This window comes from Nyctereutes procyonoides, unplaced genomic scaffold (assembly GCF_905146905.1).
Source record: "Nyctereutes procyonoides isolate TBG_1078 unplaced genomic scaffold, NYPRO_anot_genome, whole genome shotgun sequence".
Taxonomy (NCBI): domain Eukaryota; kingdom Metazoa; phylum Chordata; class Mammalia; order Carnivora; family Canidae; genus Nyctereutes; species Nyctereutes procyonoides.
In genome coordinates, this window is record NW_026575136.1 from 12,412,552 (window position 1) to 12,432,455 (window position 19,904).

Genomic DNA, 19,904 nt, shown 5'->3' on the forward strand with positions numbered 1-19,904 from the left:
GGAGCAGCAGCTCATTCAAGAGGAACAAGCTCTCCTGCTGTAATGGGTCTGGAATGTAGACATGGGAGCTGTCAAAGGAGCTTCTCTCTTCTTCATATTGACAGCTTGTGCTCATTCCATGACATGGGTGCTGCAGAAACATGACCTGGAACTGATATGTTCTGGCAGATACAAGATGGGAGGTTTAAGGCTCATTCTCTTTGCTTTTTTTTCTCTTCCATGATGGTACTGAATTGTTGAAGCAGGAGGGGGGCTTATAGCTGGCAGAGAGGGTTCCCAGACCCACCATCAAAGCCAGATCTGGGTGGCCCAATAAATCCATATGGAAGCCATTCCTGGGATTCTTGGAAGATGGCACTGTTATCTACATATGAAATTGTACTATACATTGAATAAAACTGTAAGATGAGATATCTTCAAAATAGGGACTAAAAGAATAGAACAAACAAAACCAACTTTTAGACAAGATAACAGGAAAGTAGTATAGAAAAGCCATATGATGACCTGGTTTTTCAGTTCAATATACACAATCAATTTTGATGTTGGAACATAAAAATTCTATTATGATCAGATTTGATCGCTTATGTAAATAAAATTGAACTCTCTCTGTGTAGCTTTAAATTTTCCTTTTGGGAGGGAAGAGAAATGAAATTTTGCTTTTGAAAATTCTACCCATGTCATCAGCATATGTTAATACATTTATTCAACAATTATTAAATAATACTTATTCTGTGTTAGGTACTAGGGATGCAGTGATGTAAGGGAGAAGGATGACTCCCCCAATGCTTATCTTTATCAAAGGCAGAGCCTGATTAAAAACAAGTACCCAAATAAAATAATTGCAAAATCTGATAAGCATATGAATGAGACCAGAGAGGGACTGAGAAAGAGAATATAAATGAGGAGTAATGGATTTCTTAAGTGGACAAAAACGGTGAGATTTAAAGTATATGAATGGGATAGTCATGTGAAGAATGGGGGATGAGCATCTCAGGTAAGGGAAAAAGTAAATTCAAAGGCCCTTTCATTATTTGTCCAAAGAACTGTGAGAAAACCAGTGCGGCAGAAGTTAAAAAGGGGTGAGAAGGATAAAGAGGGCTGGAGAAATGATCAAGGGCAGAACAGTAGGGTGTAGTAAGGAATTTGGATTTTGTTACATATTATGGGAAACCCATAAAGAGCTTTTAGCAGGGAAGAGACATAATCCAATACACACACACATACACGTTTTTAAAACAATCTCAAACTTAGAGTACGGCTTTTCCTCCAGAACCATTTGAGAATAAGTTGCAGTATGATACCTTGTGTTTGTTATTTATTGCTGTGTAACAAATTATCCCACAATTTAGTGGCTCAAAACAGCCTTTATAATCTCATATTTTCTGCAAATCGGAACCTGGGCTTAGCTGGCCCCTCTGTCTCATAGTCTCTCATGGGCTGCAAACAAAGTGTTGACTGGAGCTGCAGTCTTACCTGAACACTCCATTGTAGCAACAACACTTCCAAGCTTGCTCAGGTGGTTGTTGGCAGGATTTGGTTTCTCATAGGTTACTGACCCAAGGCTTTGTTAAGGGTTCATTTCTTCACAGCCTTCCTCACAGGTCTCCCTCAGCTCATTGCCACATAGTCCTCAACATAGCAGCTGACCTGTCTTAGAGTGAGTGAGCAAGAGAAGGAGAAAGAGCAGCCAAGAGACAGTCTTGTTATAACCTAATCTCTGAGTGCTATGCTATCACTTATGTCATTTTCTAATAATTAGAAGTGAACCACTGGGTGTAAATACACTCAATGGGAGATTATACAAGGGCATGAATATCAAGAGGTGGGTACCGTGGGGACCATCTTAGAGGCTACCTACCACATGACCCATCACACCAAGCACCTTACAACAAGGACGTTCTACTAACCACAATGCAATCACCAAAATTAGGAAACCAAATCAACCCTAACCTCAGACTCTATTCAAGTTTCGCCAGTTATTGTAGTAATGCCTTTATGGCAAAAGGATCTAGTCCAGAATCATGCTTTGCTTTCAGTTGTCATATCACTTTAGTTTCCTTCAGTCTGTTTGCTTCCTCAATCTTGTCTTGGCAGTCATAGTCTTGACATTTTTTAAGATTGCAGGCTAGTTACTTTGTAGACAGCTTCTTAGTTTGGGTTTTCTGATGTTACTTTGTGGTTGGATTCAGGTTATGCATCTTTGGCAGGAGAGAAGTGATGCATTGCATACTATTAGGTGGCACATGGTTTTGATCAACTCATTCATTGCTGGTGATTTTAACTTTGATCCCCTAATTAAGGTGATGTCAGCTAAGCTTCTTGACTCTAAAGATACCTTTCTCCCTCCCTTGTAATCAATAAATATTTTGTGAAGAGGTACTTTCCAGCTTTCCCATTCTTAATCTATTCATTTATTGATTTATTTCAGTATAGACTGTATAGACTAGTCAGTATAGATTTCATCCATCTTATTCAATGGATAATTATTTATTACTATCACTATTAATTTTGATGCCAAATAGTTTCAGCTTTGACCCATGGGAGCACTTCCAAGCTAGCTATGGTTTTCTATGTTTTTTTTTTCAAGGTGCCCCCATCATTTTTGAGCACTTCCTTAGTTTCTGACACAAAATATGTCCCAGGTTCATCTTGTACTTCTCCTACCCCAGCCTTGGGATCATCCATTTTACTAAGGAGTCCTGGTTCCTTTTAGTGGAGAAGTTATTTAGAAACCAAGACATGTGCATATTGCCACTGGGGTGTTACAGCTCCCAGGCTTTCTCAAAGACAGAGCTAGGCAATACACATGTATACCTGTAGGCATATGTGCAGACACACATTTATATTCGTTTCTTTTTATGTCTATTCATGTATATAGAGAACTATGAATTCACACTGCTATCTCCAATTCCAATGCAACACTACAAGGCAAATTCTATTTTTCTACCTTTCTATATTTATAACCTCTTTTTCCCACAATAAGAAACCTGACTTCCAATATCTTTAATATATTTACTTGTTTGATCAGTGTCCATGCATGCAACCAACTTCCAATTTCTGCCACCAATCCCTACTCCTCTACTCCTGGTATGGATGATCTCCTGACCCTGCTCAGGCTCCAACAGCCACGCTGGGCTATTACCATCTCCACCTCTCCTGTGTGTATATCCTTCTCATCCATCCAGGCTTAGGCAATATGTGCCATGCCATCACCCCATGTGGATGTCCTCCTCAGCTCTGCTTAGGTTTTGATCCCTAGTTCTGGGCCATTGTGGTTAATACCTGGCTACATGGATGCCTTTCTTGTTCAGCACCAGTGAATGGCTTTTAGCCTGAATTAGTTTTTTTTCCTTCCAGTTTTATTGAGATACAATTGACAGAAGGCACTGTATAAGTTTATGGCATATAGTATAATAACTTTTGAAATGGTTACCACAATAAATTCAGTTAACACCCGTTATTTCATGTGGATACAAAAAAAAAAAGAATGAAAAATGTTTTCCTTGAAGCAAGAACTCTTAGGATCTACTCTCTTAAAAACAATCAAATATACCACATAACAGTGTTAACTATAGTTGTCATGTTATGCATTCACCCCCAATATTTATTTATCTTTTAACTGGAAGTTTGTACCTTTTGACTGCCTTCATTGGAATCCTCCAGCCTTTGTCTCTGGTAAACAAAATCTCTTTTTCTTTTTCTTTTTCTTTTTCTTTTTCTTTTTCTTTTTCTATGAGTTGTTGTTTTGTTTTAGATTCACATATAAGTGAGATCATTCAGTGTTTGTCTTTCTCTAACATTTCATTTAGTGTAATGCCTTCAAGATCCATCCACATTGTCACAAATGGCAGGATTTCCCTTTTTATGGCTGAATTATATCCAAAGGGCTGAATTGTTGAGGAAGGGTAGGAAAGCAAAATAGAAAAAGAAGAACCACGGTATATTTTAAGCCAGTATCTCTTATTGTTTCATGGAGCATGAATGGGAGAAGGCAGGAACTGAAGCAGAGGCCAGTTGAAAGGCCATTGACTAGACAATGTCATCTGAAAGATGATAGTAGATGACTTAAGAGGCTGGCAGTGCAGTGAAAAAAAAAAAACATTTGGGAAGTTGAAATCACTTTCTCTTGGATGACAGTCGGAGGTGCAGGAAAAGTAGAAACCTAGAAGTCTTAGGCAGTTGATTAAAACATGGTGCCCTCTACTAAGATAAGAAGGAATTGGGGTTGAGGGTATAGTAGGTGGAGAAGAATCAATCATTATTTTCCAAACATGTCAAGCTAGAGACATATGTGAGACATTTAAGAGGTGATGTTAAGTAGGTCCATGGATACAGGAATGAACTCAAAGCAGAAATGTAGGCTGGCCATATAAATTTGGGAGACATGAACATAGAGAAAGAATTGAAAGAGGAAGAGCATCCAGGCCTGAGCCTCAGAAACTCCAACAATCATATGTCAGAAGAAGAAATAGATCTAGCAATATAGTTTGAAAAGGAGAGGCTAGTGGGTAAAAGAAAAATCGGAAAACAGAAGTGCTACTATAGAACTAAGAGAGGAGCATGCTTGAAGAAGGCAGAAATAATGGATGATATCAAATATGTTGAGAAGACAAACTTGAGAACCCAAGTGTCCATTGGCTTTGTGAAGAAGTCATTGGTGATTTCAGCAATGTTGCGTTCAGTGAGCTGACGGGGGATAAAGCCTGAGGAAGTGACTCATAAGGCAGAGCAAGGGGGAAACCTAAACAGAAATCCTGAGGCTGATGAGGGTTCTTGTCATAGGACAAGTGGAGGACTGGCCTCTGATATGACTGGTCTTGGTGGTAAGGGGAAAAGAGAGAGATGGTGGATTAGCAGAGCTATTTGTAGTGGAGTAACATTAAAAAACAAACAAACAAACATATCCTGATCTGTTTTTTTCCTTCTCTGTCATCTGAGTTTCTCTTCCCTCGCTACCCTTTTACTATAAGGCTAAGTCACAAGTCCTACTGCCCCAGGGAAGAAGTAGAGGATACTGCTTTGAAAAAAAGTATAAAGAATAGGAGAAGGAAATGATGTGAGGGGAGCTCCTGCCTGACAGACAAGCAGGTAGGAAGGGAGGAAAGACTAGAGAGGAGAGACATGAGACAAGGAGTGCTCTTGAGGTCACCCTGAGAGTGTGTTATGCTGGACAGTTCCAGAGAGATTTGCAGGAGAGGGTTTCGGACAGCTACTATTTACCATCCTGGGGCTACCTCAAGTGGCTGAAATCCTCCCCCGCAAGCCCTGCAGGTGACCTGGCATCAGGTCCACACCGAGGCCTCCCGCCAACACCCCCTCCCGGGCTGTGAGGAAGCCGCTGCTCTGGCCCCTTGGAGCACGGAGGTGCTCAGAGGAACAGGGGTGCATAATAAGCCTAAGCTTGGGGTGAGGAGCCTGTGATGTGGTGGGAGACCCGGGCATCATCCAGGGACACCGCAGGACAGCCGGGAGCTGACTAGAGGGGGCTAGCCCCCAGCAGGAGGTGGCGAAGCCTCGAAGGACAGTGAATGCACCAGAAGCTTCTCTTTCATTGCTGTAAATGCATGTGAGCTTTTGCTACGTCCAGTTGCTCCCAGGGAGAGGGGAAAGACAGCAGGAGATGGAGAACACTTTGAAAGGTGGAGTATTTACACCAAAGACTACACTTAACCAGAGCCTCTTTTAAATTGAAAGAAACTCAGTTACTTTTAATAAATTTGTTTTCATTTTCCCCTTGGAAATAGGAACACCAGACAAAGATGAAGTCAATGAGAGAAAATTAAATTTGCCACTTTTCCAGATGTGGGCTGCTTGGCCTTTCTGGACAGCGATTTGATAGGTTTGTTGGTGTAAAGACGAGGGAGGCTGCATCACACGCCTTCCCCTGGGCCTATGAAATGTGAAGTGAGTGCTGGTTGAGAGGAGGACTTAAGAAAGAGATTTGGGGGTTTCAGAAAGGAGGAGAAGGCCCAAAATTGTCTCAGGAGATTCCAAATGCACATTCGTATCTTCAAGTCTCTAAGAAGCCTCGTTTTAGAACAAAGACACTTGTTCAAATTCATATACAAGCTGGGTCAGATCAAGGTTTGGTGCATCCTGAGCTTATACAGTTTGAGGAGCCTTGTAAGAAAAAGAGCACAAAATTACAAATACAAAATCCAGAACAGAGGCTTGGAAGGGACTCATGGAAACAACGGTTTCTGAAGCTCCAGTTTTACGGTAAATCTACCTCTACATGTGCACTAAATGACCACACTGGCTCAGGAGAAGACTTCTTTCCGTCTCACACCTATTAGTGACGCCTAGAATAGGCTAGTTAGCGTCAAGGTGGGATGTGCTGGCACAGACCGTGGGGGCTTCTCCAACTTGCCTGCCTTCTCTCTTCTCTCACCAAAAAATATAAATACAGTTGACCCTTGAACTGTGCCAACCCCCCCATGCAGTTGAAAATACATGTGTAACTTTTGACTCTCCTAAAACTTAACTACAGTAGCCTACTGTTAGCCAGAAGCCTTATTGCTAACATATACGGTCAATTAACATCGGTTTTGTATGTTGGACGTATTATATATGATGTTCCTACAATAAAGTAAGCTGGAGAAAATGTTATTAGGAAAAATCATAAGGAAGAGAAAATACATTTATAGTACTGTATTTATTGAAAAAAAAATCTGCTTCTCAGTGGACCTGTGTAGTCCAAGCCTGCATTGCTCAAGGGCCAGCGGCACATCATTCCACAGCTGCTTGTTACTGTCCTCGAACCCATGCCATAGCACTCTACAGCTTAGCGTCCCACCTCTTTAGATGGATGCCTTTCAAACTTCTTAGACCACAACTCCTAATAAGAAATATATTTTATATTGTGATACAATACTATGAGTATTGGCTCACAATATGCATCCTATTTTATGTGAATGTACTATAATATTTTCTAGCTGATGTCTTGCATATTTAAAAATAATTCTGGCTGAGGGGAACCCAGGTAGTTTGGTGGGTTAATTGTCAGACCCTAGGTTTCAGCTCAGGTCACGATCTCAGGGTCATGGGATGGAGCCTCGTGCTGGGCTCTGCACTCGGCGTGGAGTCTGCTGGAGATTATCTCTCTCTCCCTCTCTCTCCCTCCGCTGCTCCCCCTGCTTGCATGCTCTCGTTCTCTCTCTAAACTAAATAAAATCTTTAAAAATATATAATTCTGATTGGGCCACGCTACAATGATTCTTACAGCAGCAGAGTGAGAAGCCCTCTCTGGCTAGTGCTCTACCCCAATGTCCTTTCACGCTGCCATTCTTTGCTATGTAGCTCCCTCACTCTGGATTACCCTTAATCTCTGCTGTGATTTTGGAGATCATTTTTATCCCTCCAGTTTCAAAGAAAATTCTACAGACTTACGTAAAGCCATCCACGTAACCCTCTGTGCTGTCATAGATTTTGCATTCGTATTGATACAGCAGATATTTTATTCTGCCGTTGATTATAATTAATTATTTAAAATTCAGTACTCTACTTGACCGCGAAGTCCTCCAGGGCAAGATTATATCTGGATCTGGCATGGCCATTCTATGACTCCTGTGGCATCTAGCTCCTAGTACCTTGCAAATTTGTAAAGTTGGAAAAAAATAATAGTGGCTCACAGAGTCGTGAGGATTAGATGAGAGAACACATTGCAGTACTAATGTTATAACTGACACCTCCTGTTCTTGTTTTATAGCTGAGATCATCGGCTTAGGGTCCCACAGGTTGTCACTGGTGTAGCCAGGACACAAGCCAAGCCAGGCTCCACATTACCAGCCCCCTTGCTATTCTCCTAGTGAAGTGCTTCACCTTTAGGAAGCACTAAGTAATTGGCGGCTGCTATTATCTCTTAACAAAAGGGTGTTGGATCAAAACCGAATGAACGATTTGGCCGAAACTATAGATTATCTGTAATAGCCTTTGTGCCGAGGGGCAATTTCATTCATCATTCTGCTATTAGCTTGCTATTTAATCTGCTGTTTTATTTTTCTGTGTGAATGGCTGTGACTATATGATTAAAAATCACCAGATCAGGAAAATGAATTTACTGTCTTCAGTAGTCTTAATGGCCACATCAGATTAACTGCAAGACTGATTCAACTATGCACAAATTAGATATTAAGACAGATGAAAAGAATCCAATTTGACCAAAAATGATTTTGAGACTGCATAGATCAAACTAATTTTCTTCCTTTGTGCAATTCAGTTCAATTCAAACCTTCAACTACACAGTGCGGAGCACTGCAGGGGATAGCAAGAAAATAAGCATCGTCCCCTGTTGCCAAGGAGTTCACAGTCCAGTACGGCTGGAGGTGGAAGGAATAGGATGTCTGTATAAATAACCCCAATAGAAGGCAGGGTAAGATCTGCTTCATGAGGCTTCAATGAGTCCCAAGGTCCCAGGGAGGAATAGATTTTTTCCCCCAGCAAGACAGTTGTGGAGTAGAAGAGACATCTTGAAAGACGGGATGGACAAGTGTGATTCTGATTCGCAAAAATGATAAAGATGTGGGATTTTTCTCACTGCAGACCAGTGGGAATTTCATAAATTTTTTTAAGTAAAATTCTAGGATTACTTATTAACAGGATGGTTGGGGAGAGCTGATCTTAAAAGCAACCTGGTGATTACCAAATATCATTGAAGAAGTCTTATCAAGCTAATCTGTTTTTCAGGGTGGGAGATCATGGTTATGAAACTGGTACAAATGAAAAAAAGAGATATGTATATGGAACAGCCAAATTTCAAGGATAGCCTTGGGGACAAAACAGAAGAAAAATGAGGTACATTAAAATTGATGAATTGAACAATTGTGTCCAAAGGATGCTGATTAATAGATAGATGTTACCCTGAAGGACGCTCTTTAGTGTCTTTTTCATAGGCCTCTAACTTTAACACTGCTTGATTCATATTTAAACAGAAATTTGAAATAAAGATATGGGGGACGTGTTCATTAATCTGTAGATGAACCAGAGCTGAGAAGAATGGCAAACAAACTGACAAAATCAAGGTCTGAAACAATCCCCATTAGATTGAAATGATGGCTCAGATCTGCCAAGATCGAGCTTCGCGATCTTGATCCTAGTCCACAGATCTAACGCACATGAAAAAGGTGGTAGAGATATGACTTAGTAGCAGCAAAACAAGCTTCTAAACTTTAGCTAGTTGACTGTGATGGATCAGCAGTATAACGTGATCAACCAAATTGTCACTGCCAACACTACCATCATTACCAACACCAGCACCAGCTTCACCACCATCACCATCACCAGCACCATCACTACCACCAGCACCACCACTGCCATCATCACCAGTACCACCATAACTACCATCATCATGACCATCACCACCATCACTACCACCACCACCACCATCGCTACCACCACCACCACCACACCACCACCATCAGCAGTGCTACAACCACCACCAGCACTGCCACTGCCACCACCACCATCACTACCACCAGCACTAGCATTACTACTCTCACCATCACTACTACCACCATCACCACCATCCCTACACAGCACCACCACCATCAGCAACACCATTACAACAACAACTTAATGAGCTGTGTTCATGGAAAGAATTTCTCAGGAAGAGAGGGGATAGTTCACCAGTCACATCACAGCTAAAGCAATGTGTACAGTTGTGTATCCATATGCACAACCTGGAGCGTGTGCAGGGGGAGAGCAACTACATGGGAAGAAAAAAATGTGTTACATTCAGAAAATGTTAAGACCCTGGAGTTGGTAAGCCTGGAGTAGAGAGGTAGCCAGAATGTGATAAAAGTTTCCATATGGTCCAAGGGCTGTCACGTGGGAAAAGCAGTTTAACTTGTCTATAGAGCTTCAAAAAGCAGAGCTAGAATCCATAACATTGATTATAGGAATACAGATTTCAGCTTATTAAAGAATTTTCACATAGCTAGAGTTGTTTAAAAATGGAAAGCATGGCTCCTGCTGTCTTATTGCCAGGGTGTTCAAGCACGGGCTGATTATTCACTGGGGCTTTGGCCTACGGGTTCAAGTACCTGATAGGTGGTTTGAGTTTGGCATTTTTAATTCCTAGACTGACATCGCTGAACATGGTACAAACTGGGGGACACGGAGGGGAGGCTGACCAGACAATCTCATAATAAGCCAGCGGGAGCGCCAGGGGAGCCTGTTGAGGAGCCGAGGCAATAGGATGGTAACGTGGAAGTGGCTGTGAGGGATCCTGAGGCCTGGCAGTGGGTCCAGGATGGAAGGAAGGAGAAGGTGATTCCGCCCGGGAGATTCCCCCGCTGTTAGAGGATAGAGGGAAAGGCAGGTTCTAGTGGAGAAAAGTTTGAGGAGGCCGGAGGCCGCAGTGGGGAGACACGGGGAGGCAGAGGGGAGGCCGGAGGGGCTCATGGTGCAGGGTGGGCCTCGAGTCCCGTGGGTTTAGGCTGAGGCGCCTGCCCCAGAGCGGGTCCTGCCAGAGGGGCACCTTGATCCACGTGAAACCCTTTCCATTATTAGATTTGTATGAAACCTGGACTCCTGGGCAGCCCGGGGGCTCTGTGGTGGAGCACTGCCTGTGGCCCAGGGCGTGACCCCAGGTCCCGGGATCGAGTCAGGGGCCTGCGCTGGAGCTCGCCGCCCAGTGACTGCCGGCCTGAAGGTGGCTGCCCGGCCTCACGGGGAGCTGCACACGTGGGGAGCCTCGCAGGGAGCCCCACGCGGGGAGCCATGGCCAGGTGCGGGGGATGGGGGGACCCTGGGCCACGGCCAGGTGCGGGGGGACAGGGGACCCTGGACCACAGCCAGGTGTGGTGGGGGTCCTGGGGGCCCTGGGCCACGGCCAGGTATGGGGGGGGCGGGAGGACGGGGGAGCGTGGGTCACGGCCAGGTGTGGGGGATGGGGTACCCTGGGCCACGGCCAGGTATGGGGGGGCAGGGGGACGGGGGAGCATGGGTCACGGCCAGGTGCAGGGGAATGGGGGACCCTGGGCCACGGCCAGGTGTGGGGGGATGGAGGGCCCTGGGCCACGGCCAGGTTTGGGGGGACGGGGGGCCCTGGGCCATGGCCAGGTGTGGGGGGAGCGGGGGGACAGGGGCGCGTGGGCCATGGCCAGGTGTAGGGGATGGGGGATGGTGTGGGCCATGGCCAGGTACGGGGGGGGGCGGGGGCCAGGGGCTACGGCCAGCTGCAGGGGATGGGGGAGGGCCCTGGGCCATGGCCAGGTGCGGGGGTACGAGGGGCCCTGGGCCACAGCCAGGTGCAGGGTGAGGCGACCAGGCTCCCAGGAGCTACCGCCTTCCCGGCAGCCGCGAGCACCCAGGCCCCAACCATGTCAGGACTCTCGAGGCCTCCAGCGATACCCAGCCACCGGGGAGCCAGGGCCGCAACGCAGCTGTGTCAGTGCCCCAAGAACGACGGTACCAGGTCCCCAAGAGTTGCCCGGGAGGGCTCGAGCCCGCGTTACCTGCGCACCCGGCGCTCTCTGCGGACAGCTGTGCAGGTGCGGGCAGGTGCGCCGAGCCGCCAGGTGTAGCCCGAGTGCCTGCTCGGGGCGTCCAGAGCTGCCGCTGGGGTGCTGGGTGCTGCCCTCCACGACCCTGCGGCCTCTGTGAGCACCCTGGCCGAACCCACGGGAAGGGGATGGGCCTGTGGCTTTGGCCTCTTGCTTGAAAGCTTATTCGCAGGCCAGCTGCAGCTTCACTGGGCCTGCAGCTCACACATTTTCAAAGATCCTCTTTAAGACAAAGAATTCAAGACCTGGGGCAGGAGTTTCTCCTGAGCGCCGTGCACCTTCACTGTAAACCAGCAGTTCCACTCCTCCGGGGATGCCCAGGAGCTCATCACCATGTGTCCCTAGAAAGAGCAGCACAGGAATATGCACAGGAGCTTTGTCCGCACGAGCCCGTGGCTGGAGACAACCCTAGTGGCCGCCAGTGGGCTGACGCCCTAACAGGAGGCAAGACGTGCAGGGGTGGGAAAGAATGAGCAGTGGCACGTGTAATAGCGGGGATGGATTTCGTAGACATTATACAAGCGAAAGGAGCCGGACAACGATTGCACTGATGTAGTGTTCTCGAATAGGCAAAGCTCATCCGTGGCACTATGAGATGATGTATTTTTAAGATTTCTGGACCCTGGTGGGAGTGCAAAATGCATGGGCACTTTGGAAAATAGTTTGACGGTTGCTTACAGAGTTAAGCACACCCCTCCCGCACAACTCCGCAATCCCGCTCCTTGCTGTTTACCTGAGTGAAATGAAAGCTCTGCTCACATAGAACCCGGTGCATGAATAAATGTTTAGTGTGCTTTCATTCATAATAGCCCCACACTAAAAGCAATCCAAATGTCCCTCAGCGGGGGAGCAGACGAGCGGACGGGGACAGGCCCACCTAACGGAATGCAGTCCAGCAGTGAGAAGCGAGAGCCTGACTGTACAGGCCACCGTACGGGGAGGTGGACGTGCCCTGTGTTCACGAAAGGAACCGCATCCAGAAGGCTGCATGCGTACTGTGGTTCCTTTATGTGACATTCTAGATAGAGAAGACAGAGGGTGCAGTGAGCAGCTGGCCACGGGGGGACATTTCCATGGGGTACTTTGGGGCAGGAGATGGAAATGTCCTATGATTGTCATGGTGGTCATACAACTCTATTCATTTAGCAAAAACTCTCAGAATTATGGCTTGACTCTGGATTTCTCCTTCAGCAGAAGTTGTAAATGTTATAGAAACCAGGAGAGAAACAACAAATGGGGGGAGGATCAATGAATTAGACACAGGGAGATACCCGCCAGGAGACTTGGCCGTGAGCGTCCACATGGCATTCCTTCCTGTCTCTCTTTTTTTTTTTAAAGTTTTTATTTATTTATTCACGAGAGACACACACAGAGAGAGGCAGAGACACAGGCAGAGGGAGAAGCAGGCTCCTTGCAGGGACCCTGATGTGGGACTTGATCCCGGGACCCCAGGATCAGGCCTTGAGCCGAAGGCAGATGCTTAGCTGATGAGCCACCCAGGTGTCCCCTTCCTGTCTCTTAAGGTAAATCCTCAAGGCTGACAAGAGTAAGTCCCTTTTCTCTCATTTTCCCTCATGGCTTGGGGACCTGGACATCTACTTATTAGGTCATGAAAATCACCCTTTGGCTGAGAGACACCTGACTCTAAGCAAAGTGATTCCTTTTATTATTTGTCAGGTTAGACTAAGTTGAGGTAAGAAATAGACCGAACACTCGATGGCTCAGCACAGTAGAAGTTAGCTGGTGCTCCGCCGCAGTCAAGAGCCCTTGATTCCATTAAGTGTGCCAGGAAAAAGGGAAACTGGGTTCTGGTAGGCAGCTAGCAGTCTCTTCTATACTCTGACACCATCCAAACTGGAAAGTGATCCCTTCAGCTGCTTTGCTTATAGAGGATTTGGTTTAAATGTGGCAGCTTATTCACGTCTCTGTTTTTTATCAATGCTTTTGATAGGAGGATAAAGGTCTGGGGCAAAGAAAGTGGAAAACCATCAGAGCACGGTCAATAGTGAAGGATCTTATACTCTGGGGCTTGAAAAAGGCTGATGAATTATTTATGATGACATAGGTCTCCTTGTTCTCTGCGATTATAGATAAGGGGCCCTTATCCCTTGAGAAATTATCAATAGAAGGAGAGATCAGGAGCTTCCAAGATAGGCAGAAACTGAAGGAATATGTGACCACCAAACCAGCTCTGCAAGAAATATTAAGGGGGACCCTGTAAAAGAAAGAGGAAGCCCAAAGAAATAATCCACAAAAACAGGGACTGAGTAGGTATCATGATGACACTAAATTCATATCTTTCAATAGTAACTCTGGACGTGAATGGGCTTAATGATCCCATCAACAGACGCAGGGTTTCAGACTGGATAAAAAAGCAGGACCCATCTATTTGCTGTCTACAAGAGACTCATTTTAGACGTAAGAACACCTCCAGCCTGAAAATAAAAGGGTAGAGAACCATTTACCATTCAAATGGTCCTCAAAAGAAAGCAGGGGTAGACATCCTCGTATCAGATAAAGTTTATCCCAAAGACTAGTGAGAGTTGAAGAGGGACACTAGATCATACTTAAAGGGTCTATCCAACAAGAGGACCTAACAATCATGAATATTTATGCCCCTAATGTGGGAGCTGCCAAGAATATCAATCAATAACCAAAGGAAAGACATACTTAGATAATAATACACTAATACCGGGAGACTTCAACACGGCGCTGTCTGCAAGTGACAGATCTTCTAAGCACAACATCTCCAAAGAAGCAAGAGCTTTAAATGATACACTGGACCAGATGGATTCCACAGATATTTACAGAATTTTACATCCAGAGGCAACTGAGAAATCATTGGTGAGGCTAAATTGTTATTTGATACGGTATTTAATATGCAAATAACCATTAGGTGTTGACCTGAACATGTCGGGAAGATGACAGTAGGGTGCTCATCAGTGAGAACTTTCTAGGCTTTGCACATGGTTTTTTAAAATGTCAAATGCACCTCAGTATGAGCAAGGGGAAGGTGATGGCTCTGGGGCAAAGTCCTCCAGGGGAGCGATATACACCAAAATACTCAGATTTATTTGGAACCGTTTTAGTAACAATTAGCAACAATACACAGTGAGCAGGGATCATTGTAGCCAAAGGACAACCAAATGTAGGCCATCATGGCCAGGGGCAGGGGGAACGAAATATGGAATGTTACCCTGTCTTTGCACCAAAATGTGGAAGCCCACAGCTAGGGACCCGTGGGGAGGGCTGGCTACAAACCCACCAAGAAAGACACAACGCTGCCCAGGCTGGTACCGCAGAGGACAAGTAGGTGAGAAGGGAAGAAAAACAGAGCTCTGTGAACTTAAACGGCAACAAAAGGCCGTGCAAGTCTTTAGTGATCAGAAGAAAGTGCTCAATAAATGCTTATTAAATAAATACCTAAATTAACCAACTCCTATGGGATATAGGACATGGATTTATTTAGCGAATATCAGAAGTCTTGTGAAGAGATATGTTTAGGACATTTGCAACAAAGGAAAACATACACTGGTAGACCCGGGGACTTGTTTCCTTAAGACGCAGACCACGAAAAAGTCAGTGGGGCTGAGAACGTACCAGCAAACTCAGGATGACGCACCAGCGAGCGCGTTATGGGAAGCGAGGGACGCTTGAGGGTTGTCTTGTGGGGCTGCTGCTAACAGGCAGTGTAACCTGGGGAGAGGTTCCCAAACTGTGATTTTCAGCCCGGGAATGATGGGGAAGTGGCCCACGTGCCTTCTAGGCTGGCTCCTTTACCAAGAGCAAGCCTGCCGGGAGACGGGCAGTTGGTTCCTGGGCCGAGCCCGAGCCCACTGAGGAGCAACGCTCCGCGACTGACGACCGCCAGTCCAAAGCGACATCTGTGACACGGAGGGATGGGGCCACTCGCAAGAATTGTCCACGTGGCCCCTGTGTCGCAAGTCTGTCCCAGGGATACTCAGAGCTTTTGCAGGCTGGGGGCTTAGGGCAGAGGTGAACTAGCATTCAGAACTTGGAGGGTGGGCGCCCTGGATGCTCTGGGCTGCTGTGTCTTTCGGGAGTAGCGGGCTGAGTGGGAGGAGGTGGACAGAAAGGAGCAAAGGCACCTGGAGCCCCGCACCCCCGACCCGCCCCAGGCGCCCAGGCTCGTGCCAGACACCCCCCTTACACGGGCGTTGCCATTGCCGTTACCTACAAGCAGAAAAATGCACGTGAGCCCCCACCCCGCCAGCACCTTCCCCTGGAGCACACACAACGGGACAAGGCCTGTGTGGCCTCCTGGGGGAGCTGGGGCGCCAATGTGGGAAGAGGGAAATCAAGCCCGTCTATCTGCGCGGCTCTGCCGACATCCTTTGAAATCGGGTTTCCATCCTGAGATCTGCTCTCTGATCTCTCAGTTGGAAAGTCCGGTCCCCACAAAGCACAAATCCCCTCCGCCGGGATCTGGTGCCACTTATCCAGCTCCTCTGCTGGGCCCCTCGTCTCAGGGCAAAGGCGGCAGCAGTGACCGCCAGCCAGCCCACTGGCCCGGGCCTTCCTGGCATGAGCGATATTGTGTCACCTGAACAGGAGCATCGCTTGGATGCCGTGTCACGGGGACAAATGGGCTCCCTCACTGGGCTCTGGGCTTCCTCTGTTGTCCGCCCTTCTCTCTGTGCACCTGTGTCTCCCTTGCCCTCCCTCCCCGTCGGCCGACCCTCTCGCCATTGCTTGCTCACGAGGGACATTTTTCAGTCCACAGAGTGGGGCAACACGTTTACTACCCCTGGGTGACTCCACAGACAATCAAGGAAATGCTTTTCAGCGCGATGAAGCGTCGTGAACAATGAACGTATGGCAAAATACATTATACATGAAGAAAGACATTTCCCTAATGCAGAGTCCGGAAATATCTGCAGGTGCAACTTACTGCAATTAACAATGATTTGGGGGAAAAAGCACCTCATGAGTCAAAACCTGATATTTAGTCGGGGTGTCAGCCGTGGAGGGGGCAGTTACTCGGCAGGTGGGCTTGTTAGGCGGGAGGCAGGCTGCCGTCCCTGAAGGTCTGCTCACCCTTTGGGGGGCCTTCTGTGACCACGCCTGGGTTGCTGCCCCCTGAATTCGCATCACCCGGGCGCATGACTGAATCTTGCATTTAGCGCGTTGTTTGGGGATCGCCCTTTCACGCAGGCGCACCCGGTCTGACCACGTTGTGAGCAGCCCGAGGCACTCCTACTGGGACTTCGGATGATTTGGGCTCTGCGTCCCGGGCACCTGGCACAAGGTCCTCAACATGGTGAGCAATTAATACATGTCTGATGAATGAATGCATGAATGAATGATTGATAGTGAGCCCCAGATCTTGATTGATGTCTGAGATGCTAGGCTGCCCAATCCAGTGCGTGGCTGCGTGTCTCCTTCTGACCATACAGGCCAGGCCAAGGGGTCTGCAGAGTCGGTTCCCTGTCACGGATTGCCTTTGGATGGCCTCCAGGCCAATGTCACCGAGGCTGGGCTCAGCAGCACCCTTCTTCCATGAGCTCATGACCATTGTTGTAGGCCTGGGTCACCTTCACGTCTTTGCTTTAATATCACCTTCGCCACAAGGCCCCTCTGTCCCCCTATTTATAGCTGTCCCTGCCCCGGCCATTCCTCTTACCCTGCTTTCTGGCTTCTTCAGTAGCCCTTATCTCCCTCTACTGTGCTGTGTGGTTCATTTATTCATTCTGTTTATTATTAGCTGTTGTATTACTGTGTTCACATTACAGTACTAATTTATTTAAAATAAATGTGCAAAATTATCGTATTTGTATTACGGTGATTATATTACACTAGGATGTAAGTCCCACCCGCCATGTGCCCAGCACACAGTAGGCACAAAAACAAATGCGTGTTAAATGAATAAATACTGCTTCGTGGCGCTGGCTAGGCAATTCAAACTCAGCCTAAAGCGGTGGATTTTTTGTCTGTGTCCTTTGGAAAAATTGAAGTTCCACCAAGATCTCTGTGGCCGAGAGAAGCTGAAAGAGGCTAAGTGGGCGCGGTTTAGGGGATCCTCCCTCGACTCCACCACTTTTCTCCGGTTTATATATTGAAGTTTCATAAAATATTTCTTTTGAGAAAGAAGTTCTGTTGCTTTTAAGAAAAGATGCTTCACGGGGATCCCTGGGTGGTGCAGCGGTTTAGCACCTGCCTTTGGCCCAGGGCGCAATCCTGGAGACCCGGGATCGAATCCCACGTCGGGCTCCCGGTGCATGGGCTCCCTGCTTCTCCCTCTGCCTGTGTCTCTGCCTCTCTCTCTCTCTGTGTGACTATCATAAATAAATAAAAATTAAAAAAAGATTTTGAAAAAAAGAAAAGATGCTTCACTCAACTCTTCCCCCCCCACCCCCGCCCCATAGAAAGTTGAGAGCTGAGACTGTTTGTGCACTTCCTCTGTGCCGAGTACGGGGAGGGCCCAAGGCCTCTCCCAGCCCAAAGCACTGTCTTCCCCCAGGCAGCCAGACCCGCCAGCGCTGCGGGCCAGCCCCCGGAGGGCCCCAAGATCGAGGTGCTAGACACATGTTTGGACGCCTTCCTTCCCGGAGGTGAAGTGGAAGTGATAGTGCAGAGAGTGGGGCACCACTCAGTCTTTAGAAAGAGGGAAGTTCTGCGGTATGTGACAAAATGGATGGGACTTGGGGACATCGTGCAAAGTGGAATAAGCCAGGCACAGAAGAGCCAACATTGCATGGTTTCGCCCATACGAGGCGACCTAATATGGCCAAAGTCACAGAATCAAGAGTGAAAAGGTGGTTGCCAGAGGTTTAGAAGAGGTAGAAACGAGGAGCTACTACTCAAGGGGCATAGAATTTCAGTCAAGTGGGATGAGAAAGTTCTAGAGAGTGGCTGGACTACAGCATTCCTATGGTGACAATGCTGTACTGTACCCTTAACACTTTGTTAAGAGGGCAGCACTCATGTTAAGTGTTCCTATCACAATGAGATGATTTTTTTTTTAAGGAAGCATGTTTGAAACCCACTGATTTATAGCAAAATATACACGTTTCTTTATTTAAATAAAAATACGCTGTGGAGGACCTTTACTTTATTACCTATACCCTGAACCTTATAGAAAAGCAGGATAGGTTTTTATGTTTTTATTTATTGTTTATCAAGGTCTACCCATTTTTCTAAGCTTTTTCTGCTCAAAATGTGTGGCTCTATGGACCAACAATAGTAGCTTGGCATCGGAGCTTATTAGAAATGCAAAATTTCAGGCCCCATCCCAGACCCCCTGAGTGGAAATCTGCATTTTACCAAGACCCCCAGGTGATTCAAAGGCACCTCGAAGGACTGTGTTCCGGGTGCTGTAGTTCTTCAGTCTTCCTGGAGGGCCGTGAATGCAGTGGGCAGCCAGACTTCACTTGGGCTGTTTTTATTCGGGTAGAATTGGTAACGCATCAGACTGATGCCAAAGTTGGGTGGATGGAACAGCAAAGAGAGGGGGGAGCAGGGCATGTGCACACCCCACGCTTGAGATGATTAGACTTGACTAGCTGACTGCAAGCCCAGGATTGGATTATTTGGCCAAAGACAGAGAGAGGGCACAAGTAATTGAAATATCCCATATTCCCTGAACTTCATTCCGGCCAATACTTTCAACCTCTTCCTGTAATAAATCTTCTACCATTGTTGCTAGCAAGAGGTGAAACGAGCGGAATTAAGTTTCGGCTCCTTTCTTTACTCTTTTGCCAGATGGAATTACTAACAAGTGATGACATATCTAGAAACTAGGCAACAGAAAAAAAAAAAAGAAGAAAGAAAGAAAAGAAAGAGGATAAGAAGAGAGAGAGAAGCAGAGGACCCGTATAATCCAAAAACTTGATAACCAAGTTACGGCCTCTGAGAAAGGAAGAGCTGACTACATGTTATTTTGAAAGCACACGCAGCCTGAAAGCCAAGCTTTATTAATGACACTTGGAAAAAGAAGTTGAGTAAGGCAGCCTAGCTTTTACCCACACAGTGTATTTTTTTTAGAGCTGCATGCTATCGAATAGGAAAATACTTTCATATTTCTTGAGTAATTGCAACAGATCCTATAAATACCTTTCAGCTCCATTTTATCTTGCCTGTGACAGGGTTGTGGTTCTCGATGAATGATTTGTCATCTTCCTATATGATTTTGACCATATCCTTTAGCAGTACTGCGGGAGGGTACTTACGTGGTTTAACTCTGAAACTACCCATTAAGAAATGAATAAAAAGTCAACAACATTATCCACATCGCTAAGCTTATGTAATAAAAAGAGATTAAATACAGCTAGCTTTCAAATACAAGTAAAATAGATCTAGCTGGAATTATAAATTTTTATAATGTTTACATTCTGGTTGGATTGAGTTGCCTTAAATAACAGAAAATCACCATCCTACCTT